The sequence below is a fragment of the Chinchilla lanigera genome, unplaced genomic scaffold (genome assembly GCF_000276665.1).
Source record: "Chinchilla lanigera isolate Chin_1 unplaced genomic scaffold, ChiLan1.0 scaffold00042, whole genome shotgun sequence".
NCBI classification, from domain to species: domain Eukaryota; kingdom Metazoa; phylum Chordata; class Mammalia; order Rodentia; family Chinchillidae; genus Chinchilla; species Chinchilla lanigera.
In genome coordinates, this window is record NW_004955443.1 from 11,032,677 (window position 1) to 11,058,752 (window position 26,076).

The window sequence follows — 26,076 nt, forward strand, 5'->3', positions numbered from 1 at the left end:
CAGTCCAAAATGCACAGGGCATGGCAGGGCAGGGTCCAGGGAAGATCTGCTCTTGTTTATGGCAATCTTCATCAGAACTCAGCTATTGGGAACCTCAGTCTTTTGTTTTGAAGGCTTCAGTTGATAGATGAGGGTTACCCACGGTAACCTGACTTAATCCAGGTTAACAGATTTAAATGTTAATCACATCAAAAAACAACATCTAATAAAGGCTTTTACTAAAAACCAGGTACCATGGCCTTGCTAAATTAATGCATAAAGTCAAACATTATAATGGTTTGCTGCTGACCTGTCATTAGTATTCAAGGAATTATATTTTTGTTTTGTTTTCCTTTGGTATTAGATTGAACCCAGAGAGTACAGAGCTGCACCCCAGCCCTTTTCTGTATTTTGTGTCAAGACAGGATCTCAGTAAGTTGCCCAGGTGAGACTCTAATTTGCAATGAAGCCTATCAATAAGTTGGAATTATAGGCAAGGAACTATGCTTATGAACATGCTACCTGCATAGTATATTTTTCTAAAAATATGATTAGTAGGAATAAGTGTTCTCTATTAAAGTTTAAATAAGTGCTATCCAGAAATGCTACATTATTTTCCATTCCCAATAGCCTTTGAATTGTGACATGGCTTTAAATACTTTCTATTAATTCTTCATGACTATTTACCATAGAATATGTTCTTTCATTTATTCACTGCTCAGTATATAACTACTAAGTGTCTTCTGTTCTTCACACATTGGGGAAATAACAGTATAATAAGTCATTATCTTTGAGAAGATTAAATCTAGTGGAGGTAATTCATACAATTAAGTGCTTATAAAGAACACAGAAGGCACTATCATGGAAAGTGCTGTCATTGAAGTCTGTATAGAATATCACAGCAACATGAACCACTAAGTGCTTCTGATCTACCGTAGAGTTAAGGAGGGAGGAACATCCAAGTTAAAACTTCTTAATTAGAAGACAACACATACAGGAGAAAGGAATGCCATTTTGCAAACAAAACCACACATGAACCAACACTTAAAAGTCATATAATGTCCCTGAGGACCTTATGATTAATTTTATAGAGTATGAAGCATAAAGTCAATCATAGCAGAAAGTAAGGTTACACGGCTAGGGCAGTGTCAGATTGTGGGTGACCTTGAGCTCAGCTAATAAGCTTGCCTTTATGTGCTATATGATGGGGCATTGTACAGGGTGTTAAGCAGGGTATGGAAACAACCACACCCAAATTTCTGATGCTTTGTGTGAAGAATGGGTTTGAGGAGTGCATGATACTGAGGAATTAACTGGGGAAACCAATGTTAGAAATCAGGTTGAAATGACAGAGAACAGCCAGACACATGAAGATCTTCTATGGATATGGAAATTCTACCTTATTATATTTCAAGTGGATAATTCCAGCCAGAGGATTGGTATAATTAAACTGATGCTGCAGAAAAAAATCATGTTTACAATGATATGAAGAATAAATGGGGTGACTAACAGGGCTACCAGCTTGATACAATGCTAATTATATTTGCCAGACAAAAGATGTCTGCCTGTAAATATTAAAGATATTCTCTTGATTAATAAGGAAAAGTAGAGCAGCTCAAAATCAAAAGAAAATAGTTTGCTTTCTTGTATTATCCAAGTTTTCTACAATCAGTATATATTCTCTTTTCAACACATTCAGCAGGAATTCAGGAAATAGTACTCCTTTCTTTTACATTCTGAATCAACTGGGAACTGCAACAAGAATCATTACAACAGTAAAATGTTACTTTTATTATTAGTGGAGACAAAGTATTTAGGGGAGGTGATTTCTAATTTTGAGTCTCTGAATTAGAGGTAGACGCACTAGAAAGGATTTCTAATGGATAGTGAATGTAACTTTACCTTACTTCCTTAGCCTTATCACTTCTCTGCAATGTCTGTGGGCAGGGGAGGGGCACAGTCTTTCCCAGCTTTTATTTTCCCATCTAATCTATCTGGCTTAGATGAAAGTAAATACAGTACCTGACTACTACTGTAGTAGCAATGGTCACCATGTATCAGAATGCTAGGGCTCCAATCTCATGAAAATATTTTCCAAGTGCCAATGATATCTCCTTTAGTTTAAACTACTTGTTAGCAGGGCAGATCAAATAACAGCATTAGAAATCTCTGAAAGGTTTCAGATTTATCTTTTACCTGTTTTTTTTTTTTTTTTTTTCAAGATCATTCTGTTCCCAAGGCCAAAAGTTCACATTTTCATTCTATTTTCTATTCTGAGTTTTGTTCAACCACAATGCCCAATATAATCTATTAGAGGTTCTCTAGTGAGATGAAATAATGTCATAAAAAGACTCTTAATACTGAAGTAGTTGTCAATTCAATAATAAAATGTCAGCCTCATGGAGTTGCTCAAACTTTTGATTAAACATTTTCCAATTATCAAGCCTCAAAGATAAATGAAACCTTCATGATTTGAATTCTCTTGAAGCATTAAATCCAGAAACAAAGTCTGAGAGAATTAAATTTTAAAGTCAAATGCTACTGACCTTGAATCAAAAGTCTAAATCCTAAAATTATTATTTTTTTCTTAAAATCCATTTTCTCTACTTTTATGTTTAAAATTTGGATAAAATGTATAAAAAGATTCATATTGGGATAGTGTTAGGATTTTAAGATTCATTAATTTGGCAGGTAATAATTGCATATTTAGGGGTACGTTGACGTTGTTTTAGAAGTTGCAGGTTAAACTGCCTTGCACTGCAACGACGTGGTAACTTGGGACTCAGAGACTGTGTAGTTGAACTTCAAAGCTTGCTTTAACTTTAATAATTTAAAATCTAATAACTATATGCAAGAATATCCTGAAACACTCCATGCTTCACAAACTAAGCACGCGCGCGCGCACGCACACACACGTACTCTATGCTCCCAGGCAAATTGGCCTATCACAATCATACAGTTATGAGCTCTGGTTGCACAACACACACACACACACACACACACACACACACACACACCATGGCATGAAACCACCGACAGTTAAGCGAAACAAAGGTAAAGAAAACCTTTGGTTTTACGCTTCTAGATTGCTAGTTGGCCTGTGCTCACCTAATCTTGTGAACGTGTTTTGCATTCTTTGTGTTCTTAAAGGACACATTCTTACAATGTGTCTCTCCACTCCACCAGGACAACAATGGAGATTTTTGAAAAGTTGCTGACTTTTTATAAAGTTTGGGAGTTGGCAATGATTATACCCATATTCTAGTACTTTTCTCCCCTGTGCACTATTTGCAGTGATCCTGCCACCTCAGGCCAATAATGAAATCTGACAAAGACTCTGAACATTTACACAAAAGGCCCCCTCTTTCCTGAGGAGGCTTTCTTTTTTTTTTTTTTTATTTTAAAGATAAAAGGAGGGAAACATTAACAGACATACAACATTTTACAATATATCATAAGCACAATACAGACAATACAGAGTTACAAACAAAGTGGTAGGGAATTAACAATGGTGGTTGTATTACATATTGATACCTTCAAAGTGGCTTCTCATGAAAACAGATATAGACATGCAATACTGGTCAACCAAAGACTCATTGACAGTTTCTTTCAGCATAGAAATAGAAGACAGAAGAACAACTATGTTAACTATCCTGTATATACATACATACAAAATTTCCTGAGGAGGCTTTCTTTGGCCCTGTGCGGCAGTGCTCCTGCTGAAGTTTGCATTGAGTCATTAAGGTATGAGAAGCTTGCTTTCTAATAAAGCATCTTTTTCTGTAATTAATTCATCCAGAACCAGACTTAGTCTTAGTGCTATCTGATACTGCTGGAGCATATGTATGTTCAAGACATAAGAATGTAAGCATTGTCAGCACTACCGAAGTTGCCAGTTTGGGCTTGAATGTAAATACAGAAGTTGAGGTTCATAGGTCTGTATGTGCTATGTCCACAGTGGTCCTCTGTAAGACTCTATAGTGAGCAGGGATTGACTCCTGATAGCAGAATTAAGCAAATGTGGCTGTATCATGTAATGCCTCAAAAACCTGTAAGTAAGATGACATTTGTCGGCATGCAATTAAACATTTGCCTCAGCTTAACCTGTCTACTAAGACTTCTGCACATTTCCCAGGTCTGCCTATATTTGCTATGGATATTTTAAATTCAAGAGTTGGCAGATGGAGTTCTCAGTTTCTAGGTTCTTTTGGAACTGCTGAAGGTTTAATGTTTCCTGAGGCCTCTAGAGTTACATAGCCCATCTTTAGAGGTTGCCAATGTTAGGAACATACATATAGTTAAAAATTATTTATTGCTCATCTAAAATTCAAATTTAATTGGACATCTTTTATTTTTAATTGCTAAATCTAGTAAGCCACTGCACTTGTTTGCTCAAATTTGTGTATCCGTCTCTTTCCCATCTGCTGAGACCAAAGAAGTCCAGGACTTTGATGTCAGCCTCCGTTTTCATTTAAGTGTAGCAGAGCTCAAACTCCATTTGCTTGGGGCTGCTAATACTCAAAAGTACAGTCCCTCTCAAACAAAATCCTCAGTAAAAAAGGAACACCAAGAAGTGCTCCAGGACTGCAGGATTCTTTTCTTACCAGGTCATGGCAGTTAACAAGTGACTGAATAAAAGATTCTACACACCACTTAATGAAGAATTTGCTCCATCAAATGTCCATTTTTGATTCCTGTTATTCTTTGCCTCTGGATCAGACTTTGGTGATGTGATGAGTTTATTCACTCAAAACTGAATCTCATTCACACTCACTGCAGAAGGCACTGAACACTCTACAATTTATAATATGGGGGCTTGTTGCTGGGAACACATGTTCTTCATTTGTAGGCATATCTGAGCTTAGGAGTCCCTCATCTATTCTTCCCAGTTTTGCTAATTAAACCAAAAGTGAGAGACAGGGAGAGGGACAGAGAGAGAGAGAGAAACAGAGAGAGAGACAGAGACAGAGACAGAGAGACAGAGACAGAGAGAGACAGAGAGAACTAAATCCACAGAGACCTCTGCACATAGAATGCAAGACCGTGTTGTGAAGTATCATGACCTCTTTTTGATTACCATAAATATACTAAAACAATAAAATAACAAACAATATAATTCACAGTGGATAAGGTGCATATTTTCTGGCTCAGACCAGAGAGTAAGGATACAGAGCAATATGAGGAGAATGTAAGGGAGCTCCTGAGTTATTGCTCTTAGACAACTGTGCTTTAAAACAGGTTTTTCCTCCTAAAAGTTGAGAAATTTTGTAAACTTGACTTAGCTTCCCTGTGTTTCAGGTTTTTTTTTAATTTTCATATAGAAAAAAGGAAACAGATTTTCAAATAGTATTCTGTACATTAAGTGAAATATAAAAAGTTTATACCAGATCCTAGTATACTCGGGTTCACTGCATGATTAAGGAACAATAAATACCATTCTGCAGAGCATGATGTACATTCATCTATAATTCATTTATTTGCTAATTTGAGCACGGCAATTTTGCAGTGGATAAATGTGACCTCTTTACTTGTCCTCTCTTTTCTTTCTTTTCTGTTTCCGAGATAGAAACAAAAGTTAGGACCATCTTTCTTAAACATCACTATATAGTAAAGAGAATGTGTGAGTTATTTAACTCAAAGAACGTGGATGTTGGGGGAAAAAGAATACTTGTCAGATCTTAACAAGAGTTAGAGCATTAGTTACCTTGCTGTGTAAAGGAGATGAACAGATGCCATTCTAATTGGGGAAGCTTATTAGGATGTATTAAGAAGAGTAAGTCTTGTGGAGTTCCGTCTACATTTAATTAGGTGCTATCTGGATAAGCCACGTGTCTGCCCCCAGCTCTCAAGCTAGTGATGACTCTAGAGAACATAGTACCTTAGCAGATTTATTTACTTATTTATTTTCTGGTACCGGGAGTAGAACTGACCACCTTGCGCTTACCGGGCAGGTGCTGTGCCGCTGAGCTAAATCCCCAGCCCCTTCTTAGAAGATTTAAAAAAGAATTTTCAATAACTTTTCATAGCATAATACAGCTAAGAACACAGACTGCTTCTGCATTTCCATATTGCAAATAAGTGATCTGAGCAAAATTGTCCCGCTTGCTTGCTATCGTACGGGGTTGGACTTCTAGTCCTCAAGGTGAGTAATCAGTTGACCACTCAGGCTTGGTATGTTTGTCCTGCCCTTGTGTCTTCTTAAGCTCTCTACTTTTACTCAATTTCCAATCACTTGTTCAGTTAATCATCTCAAACGAACAGAGTTGTGGCAATAACGGAGGTAACTGGTTTAAAAAGTTGTATATAAAAACAGATATATGTTATCAAATTTATGCATCCTAAAAGCAACATTTTAAATCTGCTTTATTCTAAAATAAATCACATGTAGAGATAAGCCAAAATAAACAAATGTGTCACTTAATTTGTTATTGTAAGGCCAACCTCCTTATAATCTATTTTTATCCACCTGAAGAGCCCCCTAAACTCCCCATGTTTGCCATATAACGGTATTTCAAGCTATGACCAAGCACTAGGAATTCCTATGGCTTTCCATTCAGTCAGTGTTCCCAGACTTGTTCAACAATTCTTGATGATGACCCCCAATTTATGTTGAGCCTTTGGTTTTAATATTTAACTGTTTAAATTAACTCTTCATTTCCTTTTTCTATTCTAGGAATTCTTTTTCTAAGAACATAGTGGATAAGAAAATTAGAAATATTTTATATTAGCCATTGACTCTCACCCACATCATGTAGAGAAGTCTTAGAACAGTGCCATAGTACTACCACTTCCAGTATGATCAGAGAACGAGTAAGAACAAGGTTTCTTCCTTCTCCCTTCAGTTATTTTTGCAAATTTGCTGTACTGACAACATGACTATGTAGCTTTTGTAATCTTTACTGAGCCTTAATTCCACAGTATCTGTAAATTTAATTTCACCACCATTGTTATTTTCAATCTCTTCTGATATAGTTTGGTTGTATGAAATCTATTTTCTAATAAATTTTCAAGAAGAGTTCATTGGCATAAATCCAGCACATTTGTGTGTTGAAAAAAGTTGTCTTTGTCCTCTGTGCTTTAAAGTCAATGTCACTGGAGATAATATTCTTGGCGCACATTTTTCCTTGGAGTTACCTACAATATGTTAGTGTTTTTCTTTCTTGGCATGTAGTGTTGCTTTTGAAGAGTCTGATATAATCAAGTTTTTGTTATGAACAAGTTTTCTGGTTTGCTGCTTTTTAGCTTAGATATCCACATTGTGTTTCTTTTATCTATTTATTTTGAGAGTTAGCAGTTTCAGTGGAAATTCTGCTTTGGATTTCAAAAAAGTATTCTTAAATTATATATATTTTATTGTTTGTGCTTTTACTTTTGGTTTGTTCTTCAGGATATTTAATTTTTTCTACTTTGGATTCTCTTTGCTTATTATATTAAGCACTTTTAAACAATGCTTACTTCTTAATCATTTTTGTTATTTTTTCATTTTGTAGTGTAATTCTCTTAAGTCTTGACATATCATTTCCAAGTCACTTGAGTTTTACTTCATCTGATCGTTGTATATTTTGTTACTGTATCACCAGTTCCATTTGTTCTGGATGATTATAATGTTCATTTATTTCACGGATGTGGATTTTGACACATTATATATATTTTGACATATATGACACATTATCTATAGGGTTGCTACACTACCCCATTTCTGTTAATACCCCTTGATGTTTAATCTCCATGGGATCTAACCTTTGGATTATTTTTTAGGAGTTGTAACAACAAAAATCTTCTGTCTCTCACTCTGGAGACCATGCATTAAGAATGCGCTGGCTGGGTGGTTCTTTGTGTGGGCAGAGGGGGATGGGCTCATTCTAGGCCACTCTCCTCACTCTGACCGCTTCTTTGCTTGGGACTTCCGGACTCCATGTTTACGTGGCATTCTCTAGATGCACACATCTGTCTCTAGCTTCCCTTTGTTCACAGGGACACCAGTCACGCTGAACTACAGCTCACTCAAATTTGCTTATTTTAACTTCATTACTTCTGTAAATATCCACTCTCTAAACAGATCACAATCTGAGCTACTGGAGATTAACACTTGAACATGTCAAATTTGTGTAGACATAATTCAACCCATAACAATGGTGACACTCTTTTTTTTTTTTTTTTTTGCTCAATTTTGTTCTGACTTGGTTTCTCTAAACTTTTAGAAGAAAGTGTGTTATATATTGAGACAAAACTGTACCCATCTCTGGTGCTGCTCTGAAATTTGTCTCCCGTTGAAATCTAGTTGGTATTTATTTATCTTGGACCTCTTCTCTCTCAGGTTCATCCATGTGATTGCTGCCCTTTGCTTTCTTTTGCATAGGTGTTGATGATGTGCCTTGTCTTTGGAGTAATGAAACTGTCTTATTGACTGCTTTATATTTTAATTGTATAAATTGAAGGGATGACATAATATTTAATATACAAATACAGAAGAAATAATTACTACAAGTGAGCAATTTAACATATGATTAAGTCATCTTTTATAATAATTTTGTGAATGGTGAGAGCACCTAAAATCTACTTGTAGTAAAATTTGAATATTATTAATTATAGCTTTACTCTTGTCTATTAGATCTCTAGATGTATTTCTCCTATATAATTGAAATTTGTACCATCTCCTCACTTTTATCCCTCTCTTTGTGTTGATGTATTACAACTTTCTTTAGATCCCACATGTGAATGAGATCATTACTAATTTTCTTTCTGGGACTGATTTATTTTACTCAGCATCATGTTCCCAAGGTTCATCCACGCTGTAACAAATGGAATAATTTCCTTCATTCTTAAGGCTGAATAGTATTTTTTGTATGTATTATAATTTCCTGATCTATTCATTTAGTCAAGGAGATTCAGGTTGTTTCCATGTCTGGGCCATTGTGAATAGTTCTCAATGAATGTACCTGTGAGTTTTTCATTTTATTTTCTCTTTGTTCTTGTATTTATGGAAAGACTCAAATATTATGCTGCCATGGTTACTATCCCACAATTTAACCTAGAGCAGTGCGATTGCTTGACTTAAAATAATACATTCACTTATTCCAATAATTCTTTTCCACTTTCTTTTTCATCCTGTCATCCTTGTCAGTCAACTTTGTCTGTCTGGAAAGTGCAGCCTCAGCAAAACACCAGCGGACAAAGGAATCAATGGTCGTTTTTTGAATTAGCAATTAATGTTGTAAACCTTTTAAAACTCACTGTAGTTTGATGATGTTTTTGAAGACATTTACATTCAAAATTTCTTTAAAACCAGCACCAGGTATGGAAAGAATATTCACTTATTTGTGCTTTGTATGTTCTGCTCTATATTGAGTTTAGGTTTCATTGCTGGGTTGGAGGGACATCACAGGAAAAAAGATAAGCTATTAGTGTTGAAAATCTCTAGGAGGGAACTTTGAGCTGAGCTCTGGTCTGCAGAGTGTAATAATTAATTGTGTCTTTTAGGAAATGAAGGTGAAAAAGATTGCTGTCCTAATTCCTTCACAGAGCTCTGGAAAAGCAACATCTTTCCCAGTGGTCTTAGTAAGGATACATCAATTTATCAAATCAGAGGCAAACGCGCAAAGTCTTTCAACATCGATAAGAAACCACAGAGCAATATGGATTTGGACTGTACCGGCAGAGCTGAGATAACATTTTGCCCTTTGTGGAAGATGTCAGTAGAGAGGAAGAAAAGGCTAGGAATCATACAGCTTTAACATATGTCAGATCTCACTTCATGGCTAGTGGTGATCAAATAGACTCCTAATCTCCTTCATACAAACAGGACAGCAGAGGGTGACGTCCTGATACCTCTTAAAGCACCAAAGTAAATACAATTGTTCCTTAGTGTCTGTGGGTTTGGTTCCAGAACCCCTGCAGGTATGAATATTTGTATCCTCAAATACCTTCCATAAAGTTGCATAATGTACTCTTTGCATATGAGTGACACACATTGTCCTGTACACTTTAAGCCATCTCTAGACCATGTAGAATATTCCAAACAATGTTTTTTTGTTTTGTCTTTTCTTCCGGTACCAAGAATCAAACTCACGACCTTGTGGTTGCCAGGCAGGCACTTTGCCACTGAGCTAAATCCCCAGCTCCTTCAAACAATGTAATTGCTATATAAATAGCTATTATCCTGTATTGTTTACGGAGTGATGACGAGACAAAACAGTCTGTACATCTTTTCTCAGACATAATCACTGTGGGCCTAGTTACAGAATACATTGCTCAATCAGGGCTGGACAAAGACTGAGGGTTTGTGAAGAGAAGGAAGTTAGAGCAGTGTGTGGCTACATTTGACTTTATTTCTGTGGGTTCTTTGCAGTGCTCCATGCACAGCAGATTCAAGTTTTGCTTTGGGGAAGTTTGTGCAATTCTTAAAAAATATTTTCCTTCTGTTGTAAAATCCATACGTATGGAACCTGTGGTCATGGAAAAACCAGACTGATTTTGTTAGCATAATTTGATCTGAATGTTTAAAATAGTATTTGAGTTACTGGTTAATAGATTAAAAAAAATTTTAATCTTTGAAGGCTGACTCTTATTATTTAGTATTTTCCTGAGCCTGAGGTGGTTGCAATGTGAAGTGAGAAATGGTAAAAAAATCAGTGAAAGGAAAATGGAAAAGACTCTGGAAATTAATAAATATACAAGTTAACTCAATGCTTATGATTTGAAAGTGCCGATGTTCGCTATGGACTTGTTTAGATAATGTGCATATAATTGGAGTGTTTTTATTAGTGTTTATCTCCATTTTATGTCTTGTAGAAAGCTACATTTTGGCTTTCTAAGATTTCAGGCAATGAATATTGTAAGCCATTTAAATTTACTCAAAAGCTGAATTTTCACTTTTTTATACTACTGATTAAAACATTTTGTGATTTCTACCTTGCAGCTCTTTTGATACATATAACATATTTTCTGCTCTAAAAATATTACTCAATGGTGTAAAAATAGAATTGAAACTTTCCTTCAAAGCTCATGATCCCCAAAGCCCAAAATAATTACCTGATAGCCTCTGTTTTACTAACCCTCAAGCAGCAGTAGCCTTCACTGAAAGTTAGAAACCCTGTGATAGTTTAGCTTCTCTGCTATCAGAAATATCCTCAGGGAACTTTCCCGTAGGAGGCAGGAGAGGACTGGAATGCGAATGATCCCTTACATAACAAAATGATACATTGGACAAACCAGACTCACACAATTGGGAAATCTCACCCAGTAACTAATGCTTTCAAATATGCAGGTACCAACAAGCTCAGAGAAACAGGAAGAGGACAGACACATTACCACGGCTCCCCTGATCTTTTAGTGGCTGCATTAGTTATTTATTCTCGGGCCCAGCAAGAACATGAAATATTACCTAGCATGGCCTTTAGTGTGTAATTTATGCAGCTGTTACATTTTGTACACCAGCACATTTTCTATAAATCTATAGATTCAGTGTTTAATTACCCAAAGCAAGAGTATTTTCCATAGATAAAAATATTCTTCCTAGTAAATATCATTTATGTACTACCAGGAAGCACAGTTATTAGCTTATTTTACAATGAGATTTGACTATGTTATATTACTTTCTCCAGGGTTCTCATCTCCCAATAAGAGGAATAGATTATGCAGTTTCCTTAACTCCTGCCACCTGTTACCAACAAAGAAAACTAACCACTTGCACAGGCTTTTGTGTACATCTAGCATTTCCTATCACGTGTAATTTCATGTATCTGTAGAAAAGGATCTATATGCTGGAAGAACCTTTAATATAATCATGTCTCAACATACACACACACACACACACACACACACACACACACACACACACACACCACAGCATTATCTCATAGACACAGAGGATATCTATTCTATTCAGATTTCATTTTTTATCTATTTTAGTGGCTATAATATGGAAGAACATTTTTCATGACATGTTTCAGAAACAGTCCTGTATAAGCCCTCTGTTAAAATTGTTAAAGTGGCTTAGGGCTCAATTACTTGCAGTTTCTCATGCAGCACTGTGGTTAAAAATTCCATCAGTATGCAGTTGAAACAACCATTTATATAATTCTCCCTTAAGATTCAGTGTGGTATCAGCTACCTTCTTTATATCTCCACTTGAAGACATGAGATCTATCTCAACATTACACATAAACACACATTCATTGCACAAGAACATAAACTTCCTCTGACACTTCAAATTTTCTTTGCTGTTTTCCCAATATTTGCCATTTTATTTAATGCCACCACTCATCTTTTCAGTTATTAAACTCACATACCAGATAATAATTCTTTCTTTGCTCATCTTCCACACTGAATTCAGAACCACATCTGGTCTATTCATCTCCACCATAACATTTTTCAATCTTCATTGCCAATCTCCTTATACTGTTGCCCCATAAAACTCCATTTGCCATCTTGTAGCAAGAGTGATCTTTATCTGTGTTTTCATGGGATGAAATGTGAGCTACTCCACTGATTCTCTGAAGTTTTATCCTTTAGTTTATCAGAATGTGACTTTTGTGAAAATGGAGTCATGACAGGTATAGTTAAAGAGAGTTCATAATGGAACGGGGTGGGTGCCTAATCTAATGCATTCTTTTTTATTGTTTTATGGCATTAGTACATGTTTACTGTACATGAAGTTTACAGTCACCTTAGGGAGGAGGTACATGTACGTAAGACAGCATGTTTTATTTTAATCCCCTTCTTCACACTCATCTCCCTCCCTCCACCTGTAAATCTCCCTTCCCCACCCTTACTCTTATTATTTGTTGTGGCTGATACATTGTGTCAACTTGAGGAGTCCAGAGGCTTGGCTAAGTGACTCAGCAGTTCTACATCCTGGGGTGAAAAGGACATGCCCTTACCCTCCTGGGATGTTGTTTATTGTGTCAGTTTGAGACTTATAGAAGGTTTACAGTGTGATTCAGCAGGGAGCCAGGGTGCTTACTTTGTATTCATCCTGAGCCTGTGCAGGAGGAGGGCATGGAGATCGTGTGAGTGCTACACGCCCCCTGGGTGGGGGTAACCTGCCTATAATATAAGGGAGGAAAAGAGGCTTGCCCACCCCTCCTCCTTGTGCTCTTGTTGCTTTTGCTGTCCTCTGTTGCCTTGAAGTGTTGCCCTTGTGCCATGTCATCCTGCCTTGGAGCCAGCTGACTATAGACTGAAACCTCCACAAACCGTGAGCTAAATAAACCTTTCCTTCCTTAATTTTGGGTTTTGGGTACTTTGTCTTAGCAACGAGAGAAAAATAACCAAGACATTATTATTATTCTTAGCTCACATTTATGACATATAATGCTTATATCACTTGAGGTTGTTGTGTTCCTGCATGTGGCATATCTTAGTTTTTCTTATTTGCTCTCACTCTCCCCCATCCCTTCACCTTCGGTCTCCGGGACCCCTTCTTATCTGCAAGCTATCTATCCTCTTGTTTCTTTCTTTCTTTGTTTTTACTTTGCTTTACTGAAATGAGAGACACCATTAGGTATTTCAGCTTGTGTGTCAGATTTATTTCACTCAACATATTTTCCTTGTGTGTCTGTTTTCCTACAAATGTCTCCAATTTGTCCATTTTTTATAGCAGAGTAGTAGTATGCTAACTATAGATACATTTTCTTTATCCATTTGTCTGTTGATGGGTATACAGGCTACTTCCAGGATTTAAGAATTGTGCATTTATATACATTGGAATGTATGTGTTGCTGTAAGATGAGGTGTTTAGCTCTTGGAGGAAGATGCCTGGAAGGAGAATATCTAGGTCATTTGGAATTTCTAATTTTAGTTCTTTGAGAAATCTCCCTACTGATTTCCATAATAGTTTTAGTAGTGCACATTCCCACTAACAATGCAGGAGGGTTCTTTTTCACCACAACTAAGCTAGCATTTGGGATTCTTTGACTTCTTGACGATTGCTTTCTGGTGTAAAGTGGGATCTTTGTGTTGTTTTCATTTGCATTTCTGTAATGGCCAGTGATGTTGAACATTTTTTCACATGTTTGTTTGGCATTTGTACTTCTTCTGAGACATGTCTGTTCAATTCATCTGCCCTTTTTCTGACTAGATCTTTTATTTTAGATGGTCTAATTCTTTTGAGTTCTTTGTATATTCAAGATATTAGTCCTCTGTCTGAGAAATAGTTGGCAAAACCTTTTTCCCCATTTTGTAGGTTGCCGCTTCATTCTACAAACTGATTGTTGTGCATAAATATTAATTTGATGTGATTGCATTTGCTGATTCTTGCTATTATTTTTGTGCAATTGGGATTCTGTTTAGAGAATTCTTTCTTACACTTATGACTTCAAGTGTTTTGCCTGTTTTGTCTTTCAGTCGGTTCAATGTTCCTGTTTTAATGTTGGATCTTTGGTCCATTTTGATTTTAGTTTCATCCGTGGTCAAAGATATGGTCCAGCTTCAGTCCTCTGAAAACAAATATCCTATTTCCCAGCACCATTTTTTAAATAGGGCATCTTTCCCCAATATGTGCTTTTGGCCCCTTAGTCAAACACCAAATAGCTGAATGTGTGTGGGGATGTTTACAAATCCTCTCTTCTGGTCCACTGGTCTACATGTCTGTATCTGTATAGTGATAGTAGGTTCTTAAAAGAAAGCACAGAGACACCGGGCGAAGGCCAGGAGAAGGTGGAAGCAGAGACTGGAATATTGTTGTTGTGTTCCAAGAGAGACCTGGGGCCGTCAGCAGCTGAAAGGAGTGAGAAGGGTCCACCCCTAAAGGCTTTGCAGGGAGTGTTCCTAGCCAGCATGTTAATTTCAGCATTTTGGCCACTAGAGCTATGAGAGAATAAGTCTCTTGTTTTCAGCCACAAGTTTGCGGGGCTTACTAACCCTAGGAAACTAGGGCATAGATGAATCACATTTTATTACCTCCTTCTTAAAACCCTCCACTGCCCAGTTGGCACTTTATCGGGGCTGCAAAGCTTCCATGATATCATTGCTTTCCACTCATCTAAACAATCTAAGCTATGGCTCTTATTCAGCTTCCTGTGCTCATAGTTATTTCTTCTCCTTTTTTCTTCCAGATGCTTTTACTTCTGCTGGGCTCACCACCTTGCCTTCTTAGAACATTGAGAATGTCTCATCATTCATGTCTCAGGTCCAGTGACTTGTCTCTGGAGAGGGACACTCTGACCACTCTGTATTAAATGCCCTCCAGGTCATTTCTTGTCTCATTAACTTATTTGTTCTTTTGGCTAGTCAATGTTATTTTGGTCAAAAATTTTTGTCCCCCTTGGGTAGAATGCACAGGGACCTTTCTTGCTCAGTGGTATAATTTTAGAATACAATAGTTACTTAATAACTGCTTGCTAGACAAAAAAACCAATCCTACTTTTGCGGTAATATGAAAGAAGTTCAACATAAAGCCACATATTGTCAATTTTCTGCATTTCTTTCCATCATTTCTTAAGGCAAGGCATTTCACTTTGTCTCTTCTCTGCTTAGTCCTCCAATAATTAGTAGTCTATTGTCTCATATTTCCATATTCTTCTTCGGTGCCAGATAATAATTTAAACTGCATGAATGGATTCTACTTGTAGTCACATCTTTAATGTAATGATGACTGTGACAGCCTCGAACATTGTGTGGTGCTTTTATGGCCATCAGAAAAGCCGGAAGTTCAATTCTGAGTTCACTGTCATAGCAGCCCCACTTCACAGTATGGTCTTGCCTCTATTCTGCCTTTAGTTTGTAAAGTCAGTAAGCAGAACTGGTAGAATTATTTCTGTTTGAAACTGGTTACTTTTTGTACAACTACACACCGTGAGTGATCCTCCTGTAATTTGACATCTTACTTTCAAGAGAGTGTTTTTCTCCCTGCTACCTCATATCATTATCTTTTGAAAGTAAAGGAAAGTTAAATTCTGCTTAACTGAGGCATTATACATTGCTAATTTGGCTATCTTCATACAGTTTTTCCCATTATCATTTTAAATCTTAACTGTGTTCATGAAGAAAATACATATATGTGTGTACATGTTATATGAGGCACATAAAGAGACAACTGTCCTATTATCTAAGACTAAGAGGTTGTAAAAGTAAAATCAAAGTGGTTTGGGGAAACTAGGATAATTTATTATTCTAGTAGTTTGAATACATTTTATTTATTTCTGACATAGATATATTTTATGTATTATTATTTTAATAATAACTGTGTGGTGACTTTTAATATTATTATCATAATGTAATTGAGAAGTAGAAAGCAGTAGTCACATACCTTATTCTACACAAAAACTTTGATAAATCTAAAACTCAAAGCGTTCAAAGTGCAATTTAGAGACTGTAAAGAATAGATAGATTCTGACAGATAATATAGTCACTTATTAGAATAGATAACAAGTTATTTATTGTCTATGTATTCATATAACTATTAATGATATCATTCATTACTATTTTTTATCTAACATATTAAACTGAGAATCATAACAGTTTCTAACATGTGTTGAGATACTAATATTGAGATACTTTTGCCAGAATTGCTTTATCTATAAAATCTGCATACATATTTTATACTTCTGCAATAGTGTTAACATTTTATTATAAAGTCAGTCATAATTACAAGTATATTTGAATCAGGATGTCTTATCTGGATTTCCTACTGTCAGCTGCTTGGTCTCTAAAGGCTAAGAAAAATTACCCTCATATATTTCTATACAAAGTAATATCTACAATTTGACTGTAGTTAAAAATAATACATTAAAATTCAGAAATGTAGATTACTGCTAAATAATATATGGGTTGCCTGTCCCCATTATGTACAAATGAGACCATCTGAAAGAGAAAAATAGAATAGTTAAGTCATGCATCCTATATTCTACCTTAATTATCATAAATTTCTTAAGCCTTTAAGTATGGTAACAGAAATATCTCATTTCCTTAGTATTTTAAATGAACTATTAATGCTTCTTATATCTGGCACAATAAAATGCAAAAATGAATTCAATAACCAGCATTAATATGTAAAGATTTGGATTATACTTCTTAAGCAATTTAAAATTCAAAGCATTCATGCATATTTCATTCTATATTTCTTTGACAGAAATGTTTCCAGTGGATATTCATTTCCCTATAGCGTTGTATTCTTTTTAAGAGCACAGACTCTCAATCTAGATGTCCTGTGTTTGCATCCCAGTTCTAGTTCATCCCAATTGTTAATTATGGAGCAATGGATTGGTTATGTAATTTCATTATATCTTGAGTTACTTGTCTGGCTGATATCTAACCCTTTGAATGGTTGGTTAAGCGACTTAATATCTGTAAACTACATGGAACTGTAGCTGACATGTGCTTACTCATGTGCAATTTAATATATAGTCTTTTTAATGAAGTAATATAATCTATTATTCTATTGTTTTACTGTAAATATTTACATTAACAACATACTTTGAATTGTTCCAAATTTATTGCTGGCAAATTTATTTGTTAAACAACAAATGGTTTTCCATCCCTTTAGTGAAGCTAGCTGTTGATTTTCTTTGCATTGTATCCATATTGACATAAAAATGGCTGTTTCTCTATGGTGAAGTGTACAGCTGACATGCTCCACACACTTGTTGAAAGAACCATTATTGAGCATTCCCGGAGGCACAACACTCAGCAAAAAGGTTCTTCATCCTGTTAGCCTGAGGAATCTACGTCTAACAGATTGCCAGGAAAGATTAACTGCTGCCGTAGAACAGCTGCTGGTTCAAACAATTCTGATCTTTTTATATCTTGTGTTCATGCTATTTCCAGGTGGAATTGGCCCACTTGTTAAGGAGAGCCGCAGGTAGTCCAGCTGCTGGCTCGAAAAAATCTGGTCTTCTATATGTTCTGTTCATTGTGTTTTGACATAGAATTGGCCCAGTTGTTTTGGGAAAGCCCCCAAGGGAAAGTTTTTACAAAATAGTTTCATAACCTTTTCAAGGAGACAAATATACCTCCCATTCTCCCTTTGGCACATAAAATAGGCCACTCAGGACATGTCATTTTAAAACTTTTGCCTTAACATGCAATGAAGGCAGTATTATATTGCTCAATAATTTAATCAAGGAATGGATAAAAATAATCATTTTTATGCTCAGCCCTTTCATTTTTTAAATGGGACATTTGGCTATTGGGGTGGAATTCTTTTGTATTTGATGATGTGTAGGAAGGTTTTTGTGCTCATAAAACACCAAAGGGAAAGTGTTCTCTTGACGCTTGTTTAGAGAAAATTAATCAGCCTCTTCTACTGGACTTCCTCAAACTTAGTGCAGCAAAAGAGTTTTGGAGCAATTGATGTCACTGTCTTTTAAACATTTACAGTAATAGAAATAGTGTATGTTTTAAAGGTGAATAATTGTATGTGTACATATTTGCAATAAATAATATCCAGATGCTATGTATAGCTGTATATCAGTAAAGTAAAAATCTTTCTAATCCTTTGGAATTTATATTTGAGGTATTTTCAAACCTAATTCTGAGTTTCATGCCACAACTTTAATAAATAAAAGTCACTTGCAAAATTGTTGTCATAATGACTGGAAACAATTTTCTAGGGCACCTATTTTCCTGTAGAAAATTACCAGTTCTATATATAATAATACTCTTACCTATATTAAATTGCTTAATTGACTCATTTCATTCAGATAATTTCAGCACACTCAGTCTCCTTGTGTATTTCACAAGTGGCAAGCTTTGTATAACTTTTTTGTGATAGGAAAAACATATGAAACCACTAATTTAAATAATGAAAACCTAATTTGAGTAAATATTAGTAGAATACTTGGGGCTGGGGATACAGCTCAGCAGCACAAGTGCCTGCCTGGCAAGCACAAGGTCCTGAGCTTGATTCCAGTACCACCTAAAACAACAACAACAACAATCAAAAAAACCAGGATACTTGTAGCTTATGTATCTACTTGTTTTCAAAAGATATAATTTAATAATCCATAATAAATGTACAAAAAATGTGATGAAACATATTTTGTGCCATGAGTATTTATTACCATTATATGGCATAACTACAGTAAATGGATTAAAGAATCAGTAATTGACAAGGCAATTAATAAGTGAAATAATTTTTATCAGTCTTTTCCTTAATACTGCATAGAATTTGATTATAACAAAAGTAAACATCTACTACTGGAGATTCTATCAGGTAAACATCTACCATCACATTTTTAGGATTTGGATTAACACTTTTGAGAGAATTAACCTAATTTAGTGGTATGTAAACTCTGATGTGGGGATTTATTTTAAAATATTATCAGAAACTTTCTTGAAATAGCAAAGTAGCTAATACTTCCGCAAATAATAATTTCAAACACTGTAAAAAATATAAATGAACTCTTCAAAGGCACAAAAAGATGTCCACAACAAGGAGATATTTAAAGAGAATCAACATTTGAAAGAAGAAAACCACAGGTACACAGCTGTAGGACATCTCCCCAAGGTCACTCCCTAATCAGCTATCAGTTTGACCTAAAAAAAGTAGAAAGTCCCAGCTTGGCTGACTTGAGCTCTCAGAAGAGAGACTTCATGAGTGAGAATGACACAAAATAGAGCCGGGGGGCTGAGGGGAGCTCCTAAGAACTGTTGCCCTGAATGTTCTCCTGACTCTGAGCTTCGTCTGTTCAGGTTCTTATTCATGTTTGTCAGTACTAAACACTATAAAAGAGCATTACACCTTACGTGGCTTAAGTAATATAAATTTATTGTTCATAGCTTTGGAAGCTGCAAACCCCAAGTCTGGGGTGCCTGCATGGATGGTACTGGTGATATTCATTTCCTGGCTTAAAAAGGTCCATTTTCTAAATTTTAGCATTTAAATTTGAGAGAAACACAAACATTTAGACCATAATTCAGCTAAGTGAGAACTGGAAAGCTGAAAGAACTAGGCAAATATTTTAGCTGATACTGCAACAGAAAAAAATTTTGCCATTTGAGTTCTATCATGTTAGATGGACTTGCTAAACACTCTAGTTTTATATAGATTTACCTATCTAATATTAAAATAAAATATCTGTAGAATTTTGGTAGCCATCCACCAATTTATCTGCTTGCAGGAACAATACACAAGCTCCCTTAGAGGATATAACAGAATTAGTCTCTAGAAAGTAGCAGTCACAATATCCCCAATAGATAAAAAGTCTTCAGGTACATGAAGGGCCGAAAAATGTAGTATATAATCAAGAAAAAATTAGTAGTGAATAGGAACAGACCTTCAGATGATTCAGGAAAGCACTTCACAAGAGCTATTATAAATCTGCTCAAAGACTTAAAGGAGAGTACAATCACTAGCAAAATGGAACTACAAGACAATCTCAAGTTGAAATTATAGAATTGAAAATAGAATCCCTAAAGTATAAAACAGTTCCTGAAGGACTTAACAGTGTCTTAGTAATGGGAAAAAAAGGATCCATGTACCTAAAGACAGGTTTACATTCGTAAATTATCCAATTCCAAGAAGAAATACACTGGAAAACAATGGAAAGTGCCTCAGTGACCCGGGGGAAAAGATTATGTGCAATAAATTTCAGTACAATTACGGATGATGGTCAATACTTTCCATCACTTCATTTGATTTATTTCCTTTTAATTTTAGCTACATTTACAATGATCTCACATAACAATATGTTTATGTTTTATTATTTTTATGTCTAATACGTACGTGAGGTCACATCTGACAGTTTATAGTTTCTCTGCAGATGCTCACTTCTATTGGGTTTGGAGATCACACAGGCTGGCCTTCTTGGAATATTATGACTCAAATACGATTTTTTTTTTTTTTTTTTTTGTCTTTTTGAGACAGGGTCTCCCTATGCAGTTCAGGCTGGCCTTGAGCTCATTTTGTAGCTCAGGCTGGTCTCGAACTAGCAAGGATCCTCCTGCCTCAGTCTCCTGAGTGCTGGGATTACAGGCGTGCACCACCATGCCTGGCTACTCTAAACACTTTAGTATTCAGAACTCATTTAATTTTCCTTAATCAACTATTTCCTAAATCTCTATACACAAGAAAAAAATAAATGATACTGTTTTTACAGAACACTAGGAAAAATGGAAAACAGAGATCCAAGCAGGATCTCTGTTTCAAATCTGAGACTAAGAAACTGATATTTTGGTTCACTTTTGAATTATCTATAGCTTTTGATTGTCATGTTTTGCCTAATCTGCCTCTACTGAACAGCATTAGCATTTTGAATAAAATGAAGGCTACTAATCCTTCCTTACTTCCTTCCTTCCTTCCTCCCTCCCTTCCTTCCAATATTCATTGAATTATTGGATCAAGTATTTTTCATTTGTTATGCAATTTTAAGTTCTCATCATTTGACAAGTATTGATTTACTTTTCTTTTGGTTTATACCAGCATGCAAAGTTTCTTCTTGCAAAATTTGTATTCTCCAAGTAACAGAAAATAAAGTGAATTATTTAAGATGGTAATAAATGTTTATAAAATAATTGGGACACATCAGGAGACAATTAGCCATGTTAGGCACACAATTTGCAATAGTTCAATCACAGAAAGACTAATTAAGGAAATATTTCAGTAAAGATTTGAAGGAAAGGGTGTCGGAGGAGGTGAGCATATTGAGGGAAAGTCTTCCTAGAGTCAGTGTGAGCTGCTGAAGTGGAAGGGCTTTCACATTTCAAGGAAGACTGAGGAAGCCAAGCAGTAGCACACCATGTAAGGAGCCTGGGTGGGGAAGCCAGTTAGAGCTTATTGAGCATTTGAAGTGTTTGACTTTTATACTGAAGAGAGTGGGAGCAGAAGAATGAATTTTTTAAAGAGAAAAGAAAAACAGCAAAATAATAACAACAATGACAAAAACAAAACAACACAAAAACAATAAAAATGATGCAGGATTTCAAAACAAGATGATAGGAATTAACAATTTCTCCAGATCTGGCTTCATGATACCGGCAGCATGCTGTAGCAAAAACACAAACATATCCTCAACCCTAAATTATCTTTTTTTGCTTTACTTGATTGAATTGTCTTTCATCTTTTGTAAAATTTGAAAAATTTAATAGTATATATTGACAAATGAAGTCTATTATTAGCTGTGAATTTTGTAGGGAAAGAGTCACCTTCTTGTTTTTGTAGTTAAATTTTGACCGTACAGTGAGTGACAAACCTGCATCCTATATTTTGGAAGAGGAAGCCATCATATAGCCTCCCTTATGCTAAGATGACCCATCTATGAATATAGAAGTAAAGTGAATTAGCTTGCCTGAAGGATAATGACAATTAGTAATAACAGCAAAATTAGCCCAAAAGCTGGGCAGAGCCAATTAATATTACCAAATAAAGTCTGAAAATTGATAGGTTTTTTTTCTGCCACAAAAAGAAATAGAACAAAATAAAAATACCTTACTGCAGGCACAGAGAAGAGCACAGTAGAAAGGAAGGATGTAGAGCTTTTGGGGGCCTGGCCTGTGGACAAAGGCTAAATAGGGCCAGGCTGGAGGCAGGATTTAGGGGGTGGACCGCCTGATGTGGCAGACTGGGATTGGGTGGGAGTGTGGAAAATGAAACAGGATATAACAAAAAGGGAAGTAGGAAGTTGTAATTTGATGCTGAAGAAGAAGGGTGGGGCTTAGCACATGGTCTCCACTGCCCAGTGCCATACTGGCTGAGTGCCATGGTGATGCAGCAGGAATCTTGCTGAGGCAAGAAACCCATCAAAAATCATCTTAGATTAATCTCAACAGTTTAGGGGCAGTTTGTCTATGTAGAATAAGGTAACCCAAATATGAAAACGTTGTCATAGCTTGTACCTTTTGGAGGTTACCCCTAAGCCTGCCGTTATTTAAATGGGATGTCAAAATCAAGTGACTGTTTAAACTTCACTGCTTTTAGATTGCACTCTAAACTTTATATCTGTAAGATATCAAAGCTTTTTTTAATACCAAATTAATTTAGGACTGTAAAGGAGGCATTCAAACTCACTAGGAATGACGAGGACACCAAGGACTTATAAAACCTTTTAAATCAGCAGCATATCTTGTATATGATGTCGAGAAGAAAACTGTAGTCAAAGTAAGACAAATTTCTTAGTTGTATAACCTAAAATGAGGAAATTTTTTACTATAACTCTAAAAGACCAAAGCCATCACTGAAGTATGCATTTTTTGAGACAAGGGGTAAAGTTTTCATTTATGAGAATAAATATCTCCATTAATGTATATCTGAGGAAATACTTTTTTTTAACTAAAGGTACAATGTTTTTATCATGAGGATGGAGACAGTTTTTTAAATTAATCACCTTAAGGGGAAAATGTAAAGGCTTCTCTTTTAGTGTCAATTGTAATGGAGAAAGAGAGAGAGAGAGAAAAAAAACACTCTATTCCCTGCGAGGCTTTGTTTCCTGTGAGGCAGAAATTCCCTGGGAGGCTGTATTCCTGGTGGAATGGCCTCTCGCATCGCTACAGGTCAGCAATCCAGCACCTTTGTTACTGCAGACCTGTAGCTGCCGTACATGGAGACCGTCCACACTTACATCTAAAAGCTCTTTAAAATGTTTCTTTCTTTAATCAATTCTATCTTTGAACCCAATGTATATATATATTTTTTGTCTGTTTGAGACAGGGTCTCGCTATGCAGTTCAGGCTGGCCTTGAGCTCACTTTGTAGCCCAGGCTGGTCTCAAACTTGCAACAATCCTCCTGCCTCAGACTCCCGAGTGCTGGGATTACAGGCATGTGGCACCACACCCGGAAATATATCTCTTTTTTACTTATAGTTTTAAAATTTTTGTTAAAGAAAGAATGACCAATTGAGTGATACTAGAGTTTGGAGTGATTTGAACGATGTTTTGTTCTTGTCTCTGGCTGCAAGTTCCAGTCCGATGCCCCCGGGCTGGGCGAACTCCTAGCAACAGCTCCTGTCTAAGCTTTGGGGTCACTTTTACAATAACATGCTGATAGTTAAATAGTGTTTGCATCTATGAATTACAATATAGCCGATTTAGGTAACTTTTTACTTTTGTATTCTTTATAAGGACTAAAACTTGACTCGTGTGAATAATCTTACAAATATTTAAGGTGCGCCGCTTGCCATAGTTTAGAATGAGGGACAAACACCCTTATTTTTTTTTTTCCTTTCTCTGCAGTGGATGACATTTTCAAGGTCTTTGGGGGTGATATGTTTTATTTCATTTTTACATCGAGTGAAATTTCCTGTTTTCCATTTTCAGACACGGTGAAGACTTTCATAGTTCTTAATCTGAAGTTATAGAACTTTTTAAAATATTTAGGCTGATTTTGTTTTGTGAATATGCCTGGGAGCAGCACTACTTTAGCTGAAGAAGTAGAACAGTCTTTATGTGCTCAGATGTCTCATTATTCACTTTTCATAAGTGTATCACAGAATCATGGTGATGTGGCCTATTACTTTAAAAAAGAAAGGTGTCATTTGCAGCTATTTATGCTTTTGAAAATGAATCTACATTTGATGATTACTTTGTAGGACTGCACATTTTTAATTAAAATTGAGTAAATTTGTGTAAACAAAGTCCTGCAAAGATACAAGCATAAAATGCTACTTCATCTTCACATCAGGGTAGGTAATTGGTGTAACTTTTTTAACATACATATATAAGTTCAAATTGAAGTTTTATACTCAATATATGTGCGAACTTGGAAAAATAATTAATCTCATCAAACTTTAATTTCCTCTTCTCTAAAATGGATATAATTTTAGTCTTTGTTCATTTAGTATGAAGTAACTTAAATGAAATTGTGTGAAGAGATTTGTCCATCTTCTCTCACAGAATGGATATTCAACAGAGGCACTATATCAGTGTTATTTTCATCACTGTATCCCTTCATATTAAGATTATAATCAGTATTAGAAGTGGCATTGTCACCGCATGAGAGAAAAAATGCATCAGTTTTTCTTAATAAAGATGCCTCAGTTTGAAATAAGAATGTATATTATAAGCAAAAGATAGGGACAATTTAGAGAGTTGTATGAAATTATAAAAATTACACCAGCCCAAGGTTAAACAAAGCATGACTTCTTTCTTTAAGGGAGAATTAAATAAATTACCAAGATAGTCCTTCTTTTGGAGAGAGGGTATTAGGGATCCCTCCAGTGTGTGCTGAACTACACCTCAGCCTCCCCTTAAAATTTTTCATTTTGAGACAGGATCTTGGTAAGTTGCCCAAGCTAGCCCTGAACTTCTTGTCTTTCTGCCTCAACCTCCTGAGTAGCTGGGATTACAGCTGTTTGCCACCACAGCTAGCTAGGATAAGTATTCTGTAGCACACAGTTTATATTCTTATCCCCAAGACAATTAAACTAGAGCCAGAAATATATATTCATGTTCTGCTTTTAAAAGAAGTAAGTCTATAACACATGAACATATCAGAGAGGAAATTTACTTTCCCATCTCAGGATAAAAAAAGTGAAAGAATGAAGGAATAAATAAATGTATATGTAAGTTCGTATATAATATTAATGATTAACTATGGGAGGTCTTGTTTCTTATGAAAATAAGTTGTACTATTTAGTATTTATTGCTTTGCACATTGTTTTAAGAAAAATTTAGTACGATGAAAATTCATATTTTAACTATGGACTACCAGTTAATGGTGAGATTATGAAGTGAGGAAGGACTGAAGAAACTATACAGTGTATAAATTTATCTCAATAAAAGACTAAAGAATATATTTTCATATATCAAAGGTATTTTTAAACACTTTAGCGTTGATAATCTATCAAAACCATAAACAAGAAATCTGTACTACTTAAGAGATTATTAAGTCATTTCTACTGAGCATGTAAATTTACTTCTAAATTCTCCATATGTTCAAAATTTGCAATACTACTTAGGAAAATTATAAGATTCTCTGCATTGCATTTATTTTATAACTTATCTGTAGTTGAGAAAGGGCAGTTTTAAACTCTGATGACTTTGGATGGAACATTTTAAAGGTGTGAACTGGATACGTACTTCCTGAAAAGCAAATAGACTTAGCCAGTGCTCACACCTCTTCAGATTCTCTTGTGAAGGTTTAAGAGCTGCTCTTCCAAAACACTGCTGGCATTTCTGTTAATCTCAGTACAGGTTTTAAGGGAAGAATAGAATTTTGTTTCCCT